This window comes from Penaeus vannamei, chromosome 8, assembly GCF_042767895.1.
Source record: "Penaeus vannamei isolate JL-2024 chromosome 8, ASM4276789v1, whole genome shotgun sequence".
Lineage (NCBI taxonomy): Eukaryota > Metazoa > Arthropoda > Malacostraca > Decapoda > Penaeidae > Penaeus > Penaeus vannamei.
Window position 1 is genome coordinate 30,788,150 of NC_091556.1, and position 10,000 is coordinate 30,798,149.

At 49.2% G+C, this 10,000-nt stretch overlaps 1 protein-coding gene across 7 annotated transcripts in view; it reads right to left on the minus strand.

Annotated features, from left to right (window-relative positions):
* LOC113830028 (neurofilament heavy polypeptide) overlaps window positions 1-10,000 on the minus strand; it is a 163,738-nt gene that overhangs the window by 142,430 nt on the left and 11,308 nt on the right. Inside the window, exon 1 of one of the 7 annotated variants that reach the window (XM_070124520.1) lies at window positions 9,690-10,000. This exon is cut by the window's right edge and continues 281 nt beyond it. The exons of the other annotated variants lie outside the window; for them this stretch is intronic. The gene's annotated coding sequence lies outside the window, so the exon portion shown is untranslated. The remainder of the gene's footprint in view (window positions 1-9,689) is intronic. 7 annotated transcript variants of the gene reach the window in all.

A 10,000-nucleotide genomic window follows, 5' to 3' on the forward strand; every position in this document is an offset into this window, starting at 1 on the left:
AGCCAATGAGTAAGTGGCCTATCACCTCTAGTGCAAGGCACACTCCGCGCCATTCACTGCGGGTAACCTCAGCTATGCGCTAAATGTGGCGAGTATTTCGTGCACGTCCGATCTGCAGGCTGTGCTGCATGTATGTGGCCATCCTTCTCTGCGCAGATGACTTACGCAATAGGAGGAGCAAAGGCGTATGTATAATTGGCGTTTCAAGATGTGGCATCTCTGGGATATTATCGTGAGTCTAATGAGAAATGGAACGAAAAGTCGAGAGGTTATCTTGCAATGTGCGATTATTATAGTGAATACATTTTCAACAGGCTAATATGGACTACGATACAATGCGAATTTGGACTGAACAAAAATTGAGATTTCTGTTTATGGAATCTTCTCGGTGATGGTCAAGGCACGCAATACGCATACGGTATTGTATGTATCTTTCCACAATATACGTAATGATAAACGTTCTCGATCAAAGTCTCCTGTACCAAAATCTCCACCCATATAATCATGACATTAAAAAACTCAAGCTTAAGTACGGTTCATCACAGTCGGTTAGTGACAACAGTGGTAGTGGCGGTAGTGGTGGGATGGTAGACTCTTCCCTCGTGTTGGTGATCTAACACGTGAAACACCTGTTGACTGTGGCCGCAGCAGCGCTCAAACAGCAGCTGTTGCCCTCTCGCCCGAATCGCCAGCCCACACCTGTCACTCGACCGTCACTCTGGGTTAAGTCAGATGAAACAGACTCATCACTGTTCCACACCATTAGCGTTTCGGAACCTCGTCTCATTTCAGACATCGTCACCTGTGTGCTTCGTTCCTCGCTACACACACACACACACACACACACACACACACACACACACACACACACACACACACACACACACACACACACAAAGGCGATAATGAGTACGTCCCAACAAATATTTCACTGATCACGCGATTAATAATTATCCCTAAAACAAAGCCATCAGCTGCTCGTCTCCAAAAAGGAAAATCGCCGTCATAACGCATTAAAACACCCGAGGGAAATGTGGCAAAGTGAGGCGAGTGATTCCCGCAGGAAATAAGAGCGACAGCAGCCCACGGCGGACCCACTTCACATGCAGAGCCAGACAAAACGACAGAAGCCTCGGGAGCATGAACGACTAAGAGCCGCATACATATAGACATACACAATGGCAGATAAATGCAAATACATACACGGTATGTACGTATTTATAAGTAAAAATGTATGTATGTTTGTTTGTGTATGTGAATGTATTATGTATGCATGTATTTATGCATGTATGAACGCATCCATGTATGCATGCATATGTGCATGGGTAAGTACAAGGATAAGGACCTTATGCAAATGTATCAATATACATACTGTATACTGCATACGGTACAGCAAACCTGCGTCCACCGTGCACCAAAAACATTATTCACGGTCTCTTATTTCCTCTCCTTTCACCGAACTTCATTCAACTTCCAATTTAATTCCGGACTGGGTTTATCTCGACCAGGAATTAAAAAAAGAAATTAAAGCTCAGGGAGACGACACTAACGACATGGTATAAAAGTTTTGAGAAGATCAACGTCTGACAGATGACCAGGGGAAGCTAAACCGAAGAAAAGAGCTGCTCATTAAACGCAAAGGAAGGGAATAATAATAAAATAACAAGTAACCCGGAACGAGTAAAACCACCAAAATCGGATGGAGGGAGAGGGGGAAAGGATGGAGGGTAAGAAGGGGGAGGGAAGGAGGGAAGGAGGGACAGGGTGAGAACGGGAGACGGAGAGAAGGCGGAATGGGGAGGGGGAGGGAGAAAAGGAGAAAGGGGAAGTGAGCGAAGGAGAAAGGGGAAGTGAGCGAAGGAGAAAGGGGAAGTGAGCGACGGAGAAAGGGGGGGGGGGGAGGGAGCGAGCGAGGGAGGGACGGACGGCAGGAAGGATAGGAAGTGTGGGTGTACTCAGAACTACACGGGAAGCACACAGTGCCATCCGGTTGGGTGTTGTCACTGGCGTCGACGGTGGCAATGAGCGGCGCCCTTCCTTCCCAAGCGATAAAGCGACAGATCGGGCGGGGGTGGGGGGGGGGGTGTGGGGGGTTAGATTAGTAAGACGAGCTGCCATTGAGGGCGATATGCTCATGAGGAGGAGGAGGAGGAGGAGGAGGAGGAGGAGGAGGAGGAGGAGGAGGAGGAGGAGGAGGAGGAGGAGGAGGAGGTGGTGGTGGAGGGAGTGAGGGGAAAGGGGAGGAGGAGGAGGAGGAGGAGGAGGTGGTGGTGGAGGGGGTGAGGGGGAAGGGGAGGAGGAGGAGAAGGAGGAGGAGGAGGAGGAGGAGGAGGAGGAGGGAGGGAGGGAGGGAGGGGAAGGGGAAGAGAAAGGGGAGGGGAGGGGAAGGGAAGGGAAGGGAAAAGGGAGGGGAAGGATAGGGGAGGGGGAGGGAAATGGGAGAGGGGGGGCAGAGGTGGGGATGAGTGGGAGAGGGAGGGGTGAAGCAAAGGAGAGAGGGGGAGGTACAGGGAGGGGTGAAGCAAAGGAGAGAGGGGGAGGTACAGGGAGGGGTGAAGCAAAGGAGAGAGGGGGAGGTATAGGGAGGGGTGAAGCAAAGGAGAGAGGGGGAGGTATAGGGAGGGGTGAAGCAAAGGAGAGAGGGGGAGGTATAGGGAGGGGTGAAGCAAAGGAGAGAGGGGGAGGTATAGGGAGGGGTGAAACAAAGGAGAGAGGGGGAGGTATAGGGAGGGGTGAAGAAAAGGAGAGAGGGGGAGGTATAGGGAGGGGTGAAGAAAAGGAGAGGGGAGAGAGGGAAAGGAAAAGGAAAGGAGAGGGAGAGGAGGGGAGAAGGGAAGGATAAAGGGAGAGGGAGAGGAGGGGAGAAGGGAAGGATAAAGGGAGAGGGAGAGGAGGGGAGAAGGGAAGGATAAAGGGAGAGGGAGAGGAGGGGAGAAGGGAAGGATAAAGGGAGAGGGAGAGGAGGGGAGAAGGGAAGGATAAAGGGAGAGGGAGAGGAGGGGAGAAGGAGAAGGATAAAGGGAGAGGGAGAGGAGGGGAGAAGGAGAAGGATAAAGGGAGAGGGAGAGGAGGGATGAAGGGAAGCATAAAGGGAGAGGGAGAGGGGGGGAAAAGGGAAGGATAAAGGGAGAGGGAGAGGGAGGGGAAAATGGAAGGAGAGAAGAGGAGGGAGGGGAAAATGGAAAGAGAAGAGAGGGGAGGGGAAAATGGAAAGAGAGAAGAGGGAGGGGAAAATGGAAAGAGAAGAGGGAGGGGAAAATGAAAGGAGAGCAGAGGAGGGAGGGGAAAATGGAAGGAGAGAAGAGGGAGGGAGTGGAAAATGGAAGGAGAGGAGGGAGGGGAGAAGGAGAGAAGAGGAGGGAGGGGAAAATGGAAGGAGAGGAGGGAGGGGAGAAGGAAAGAAGAGAGGGAAGAAGAGCCAAACGGACAGAAAAAGAACTCCTCTATGCTCACGACATTACTGTTAGGACCTAATCGAATATCAGCTGTTATTAAGGAAATGCCGCACTCATTCTTGAGTCACAAGCCATGATACGGGGAAGGGGTAAGCTATATCGTCCATTTTATCAACATTCAAACCAGCGAAAGCGAAAAAGAAGAAAAAAAAGGTAGTCACTAAGGGGAAAATCTGAGATCTGCAACGTACAAGAAATGAAGTTAAAAACAATGACTGATTGCAATGAAGATAAAGATACAGCCTGCCTACTTCAGATAAGCGTTGACAATGAGAACCGGAAATTGCCCAGCCAAGATATGTGACCAATCGGACAGGGGAGGGGGGGGCTTATAGTGCCCGGGAAAAGGTGTTAATATTCTTCATTAATTGATTATCACCGGCGACAGAGTAAGATATAATCATACTATATATGTGTAGCTGCAACAAGCGGCCAGGTGCAGTTTCTCTTACAAACAGACAAATGAGAATGTACCTTCACAGATATCGTAAATAAGATAGCGGCCACTATTCTATCTATAACGCAGTGGAAGATTGCGACAAAAAAACTAATCCCCTAATTTATCCGGTCTACGTAATAATGAAAGGCTGCTCCCGGTCGCGACATCCGGCCTGACTCATCACTCAGGAAAGTAGGAGAGCTATCCGACGCACATCTGTCCTCTGCTGATCTCTTGTTCGCAGAAGGAGTCACTCTGGCGCTCCCCTTTTGGGTCGAGTTTCGTACGCGAGCCACTACGAGAATGTAGGCCTACCCACCACCACCACCATATTCCCTAACGTGTTTCATGTGGCAGTGGAAGCATACTCCCATACTGCGGCCTGTGTCAAGGATTCAACTGCATCGAAATACAGCTGACATCATAACATTCCCGGAAAATTCGTTATTATCCGCAGCTCAAATTCGAGGGCGCGGCCATCCGAGCCTTACCAGGAAAAGAAGAAATACAAAGACCCTCTCAGTGACGAGTAACAAATAATAGCCGACAGCCACATCAAGAATACGAGCAAGGGCGACACCCCCTCCCCCTCCTCCCCAGATAATCAACGAGGCACAGACGGCGGACAAGAGTGCCACTCGCCCGCACCAGACGCGTGATCGCCCTCCCTCCTTGTCCCCGTTCACTCAGCCTAGGGGGTCACACACACACTCTACTACGACCCCAGGCACTTCCGGTGTCGTGTTCCTTGGCCCCATTAAAATTACACTGACACCCCCCCCCCCTTCCACTGCCAGCAGCTCCCGTATCCCGAGCGTTTGGACAAAAAAAAACGGAAACTGCGATAAGGAAATTCCAAATATGATCGGCCTTCTACTGTAACCGAGCACCACGTCGCGACGGCCCGATCGAAGTGCAATCAATCCTTATCTAAATCCATCCTCGCCCATGTCAGCTGTCGCCATGCCCTTGATCATCCATTATCTCCCTCATGACCCGACTGCCTCGGTCTCCATTACGAGCAGAAGCGCCCCCACACTCGCTTCTCGCGCCGCTGTGTAGGATGCGGAATCGAGATAACGACATAGCGCGGGCGATAACAGTGTCAGGTAGTCCTTCTATATAAGGATGTGTGCCACGGACGGTTATTGCAAGGTGCGTAGGACGGAGACAAATGGAAAATATAAAGAGATGAGGATCAATCCTACTGAAATTAATGGAAGTGACCAACATCAAATGGGTTTCGCAAAAAAGCAAATTGGCTAATCAGTCACACGGGATGACCATGCAAATCAAGCAAGCAACACAAGGGGGCAAGGAAACCATTCCCTTGGCCTTGACACATGGAGCAGATATCCAGTAAACATAGGATTTTAAGAAGCATAACAAACTTGGTATCTCGCCTATCACAAATAAAATCACAGCCGCTCGTTGCCCCTCCTAAAAGGGCTGTCCTGTCATAATTACCACCCCGCCCCCCACCTCGGGTTCTAGGCCTACCCGTGCCCCCTCAGCACTGGCGCCGACCGCCTCCATCCCTCCCCCGCGCCACGTTCGAACACACTCACAGACGCCAGCTATTAATCCTTTCGACACCCTGGACGCCGACGACACGAGTCAAACCCATAGCCCTACCCTTTCACCTCCATCCACGCCTACGCCAGCCTCCCTCGGCAGGTTGCTGGGCGTACCCCCATAAACCCGGCGGGAAGTGTCGCCAGGTGGGTGGATGTTCCGAGAAGCATGTGGACGAGCATTCCGTGAGGTGGAATGACGGCCGATGCCATTTCCGGAATGCGGAGCGAGGCGGGGAGCGCTCGGCCGAGGGTCCCTTTTAAGGCGACGAGAAAGGCTACAAGAATTTGAATTCGGCCACACAACGGCCGTGGCGGCTCGTTACTCACCCCGTATGATTCGTATAAAGAGAAATGTCTCTTTAAAGTATTATAAAGCTTTACTAGCTACGTCTCTCATGAGACGCCATGCGAGGCTGGACGAACGACGTAGAAATTTCAACACGAATTACACAAACCAGTTCGCTCCAAAGTTTGTATGAACGAAATGGACAATTTACACATTTCATCTGAAGAAATTTGTAAAAAATAGCTTTTGAGTGAATGTACTGTCTATCTCCTCCCCTCCTAACTCACACAAAAAGGCGGTTCCATGTTCATCTGGTTATAACATACTGAAAAAATATCAATAAAATCCCTCAGTGTCTGTACGTTAATTAAAACGCACAAAGACAACAGAAACACAAAGACAATAAAACGCATGCCATCAAGATTAAGCTTAAGCATACACATGCGCAAGAGAGACACGCATGGATAGAAGACCAACCACCATAAAGAGTTCATTTCATTACGTTAAACAATAAAAAAAGGAAATCAAAGGTTTGTGCCACCGCGCGTTTCCCAGTACGGGCACAGGAAGTTCATTAGTTACATGACATTTGTTACACACGCTTTCCTGTCAGGGCGTGAACGCGGACAGCGGAGCGCGTTCGCCCTGCCAACGTGTACTGCGGTCTGCTTGCGTTCGTAAAGCGGCTTTTGTTATATCATTAAAACAAAGTCAGTTTGCCCGGGTGCGCAATCTCCGGTGAAATTCTAATGTGGCGCCTTCCCTCTCAACCCCGGTAAAAGCTTTCTTCGAGCAAAGGAACAGAAATCCCGCGTCCCAAAGAAAGGGAGGGTCTGTCACTACGACTTTAGAGGCCCTTCAGGACGCGCGCAGTGTCACAATCGTGGCGTGGTGAGGTGGCGATGCACGTAACAGCCGGGTAACGGGAGACGTAATCTGAGACGGTGCCAAGCCGGGCCAGGCTCTGGCGTTACATCTTATCTACACTGGAAAAATCTTGGAAATCCTTTCAACGTCTGTAAACTCACGGCTTGAAAATCAGAAACAGAGATACATTTCCTGCCTCGCGTTAATGAAAGAAAACTACACAACAGTCTATATCACCAAGTATCACATATTACTCTGCATTAGAATGTACAGAACATCAACTCGACTATGCCAAAACCAGCCTTACAAACAAGAGCGAACCCCTGACGCCTCAAATCAAACCTCATAACAGTAAGGAAATATTTCCAACGAACAACGACATTCAAAACAAGACTCTTTGTCCTCCTCCCTCTATATACCAACACCCTCACCCCCTCAATGTCAGCACCACCACCCCTCCCCCCCTTCAACCCTTCCCACTACTGTTACACACCCGTCGAGACACCTCCAACCTGAAGCAATTTCCGAAGAGCGTATCCAAGGACTTTTACTACACACTACGAAACCCATACCCCTCTCCCCCACCCTCCCATCACTGCTACACCCCCCTACACCTTAGCTTTATATGGCCCATCCTCGGAGACTAATAAATCAAATATAAATTCCGTTCATAGGTCTTGAAAAAATCCTCTTTTCCGAATTCCGGTTTTTACAGTCGCTTCTGGCCGCGGCGCCCCGGTCCCGACTTCGGTCCTGGCCTCGGTCCAAACCCATCGACGGCAGCTTCACGATTCAATCCGGGGGCGTCGTAGAAGTTCGAGCCATAGAAAAATGCCACTGGACTTTTTTCCCCCATGCCACGGGACTTTTTTCCCCACCCCGTCACTTCTTTCCCGGCGAATACTGGCCATCCCTCTTAAAACTCTTACGTGATCGACCGCGCTTTTCTTCCACCTTCCCCAGGCCCGAGACGAAGAGACGACCCCCCCCCCTCCCTCCGTCCCCTTAATCAAGTACCTTTCGAACGAGCCTTTATAACGGACTCCAATCACCGTAAATCTGACGAGCTAATCCCAAGCCCACTCACCAACATATCAATCCCACCCTTATTACTAAACAACCACTGCCGATCGAGAGTAATGTAACTCTTAATGGAACCCTAATTATCCCATAGTGATTCAATACGCGACCTTCCCCTTTCACTCCCCCTACCCTTCCCCACCACCCCACTCCGCCAGACCAATCAGTCGGATCAGATCAAATTAACGCCAATCGGAACAAGCTGCCAACTTGACCTACTCACCTAAATTGGAATAGTCTACCTTAGCAACATTGCACGGCGCCTTATGCAACGCTTCCCTTCCAATGCAATTCGGAAAATGCATATTGTGGGCTGATGGATGGCGATTGTGTGAAGGGAAGGAAGGAAGGATGGAATGAACGGGAAGGGTGAAGGAAGGAAGGAAGGAATGAACAGGAAGGGTGAAGGAAAGGGAAGGAATGAACGGGAAGGGTGAAGGAAAGGGAAGGAAGGAAAGGGAAGGGTGAAGGAAAGGGAAGGAAGGAAAGGGAAGGGTGGTGAAAGGAGGGAAGGGTGAAAGGACGGAATGAAGGAAAGGAAATGAAAATAGGGAAGGATGAAAAGAAGAAATGAGAGAAAGGAAACTAATGAAAGGAAAGACAAAGGAGGGAAGGAAGGAAAAAGGAAAGGAAAGGGATGAAAGGAAGGAAGGAAAAGGAAAGGAGGAAAGGAGGGCGTAAAGAAAGCAATATAATAAAAGAAAGCCAAGGGCAAAAGTAAGAGAGACCATGCTGTGCGTGACCGTGGCAGCTGCCTCCAGAGACTTTCAAGTTATCATGGCCTTAAAAGAAACGCTTGAAATGAACATGTGGCAAGCATTTCTTCAAGGACACCCTTTTACCACTACGAAAGTATGCGTCTCAAAATGCGGTGGGCTTTGGGGGGAGGGGGAGGGGGAGGGGGAGGGGGAAGGGGGGAGGGGGAGCGGGGGGAGGAGAAGGATAACGACTGCTGTTCATAAAAAGAGGAGTTCTTTCACTGTCAATTATTTTACTCGAGATCTCAATCTTACTTCTAAAAAGGAATAAAAACAAACAAACGACTACTATAAGCGGCCGTAGTAGTCACGGGTGTGAGGCGCTCCATTCATGAGCCAGAGACAGGAAGCGACACCCTCACAACGCGTATTACTCACACATTCCATCCTATAGGTCACATTCACTCGCACTAAGACGAACTGCCATTTAGTCATCTTCCCAGAATGTAAAAAGATGCGTGAAATGAACGCCTGGAGAAAAGAGCTGGCAAGATCTACATTAATTTGTTTCATACGCCTAAAATACAAAGCACGGCTTCTGGCTAAATTCATCATCTGAAGTGATACATTTTCACGTCTTACTTTTTATTAATATTCATCAAAGGTCATCAACGATTTCACAATTCAACAATATTACTCAATTTCCCTTCGGATACATACGTTTTTAATCCTCTTAGTGAAAGAAATTATCAACTAAATAGACATTTCCTGGCCAGTTTACGAACACCAAACAATGAACCGTCACAGCAGACGGCACAGCTTTTTAAATTTCTCAAAACTGCTCTCACATGAAATCACAGTCTTTTGCCAAATCCCCTTAAGAACACGCGTGGCACACTCTTGCACGGCTACATCATCTTTAGAGCTCACACGCACGTCAAAGTCTATTTTTTTTATAGATATCACACTGCGAATACAAGCCTATAATATCATAAAACCTAATACTATTCCGCTGCACTCTCCTCCCTAATACTCCTTGTCGTCGACTTTCAACATCGCCGTCATTTCCGGTGACGCGGTTTCCGGTCATGCATGTGCCTACGAAGGCAAACAAAAACAAATGCCTTGCCCACACGCCGGTACGTGCCTGGAATCACGACCTGCGCATCAATTTTATGATTCAAATGACGCGATGTAGCAACCTACACTCGCCTAGATCTATCCCAGCCCGTGCCCCCCACCTCCAGCAGATCTGCCCTGCAAAAAAATAAACAAAAATATACATACTTGCGTGTTACGTCACAAGAGGGCAGTACACATACATCATCCTCTACGGCTCGCCCTTCCTTCCCGGCTCCCACTTTCCACTCCCCCCTCTCTCTCTTGCTCTTAGGTTCCTACGACGAAGTCACACTATCCTTGCTTTTGTCTCTTTTCAACGGCTTTGCCTACGTGTAAATATCCGTGCCATCAAATAGTCATGAACTAGTGCGTGGGCTGTTCAAAGGTGATGCTAACGACCCGGAGGATACCATGCCCATCCATATTTACAGACGGCTCCCGGAAACTGGAACACAGGCAGTCGGACTGGATGCAAA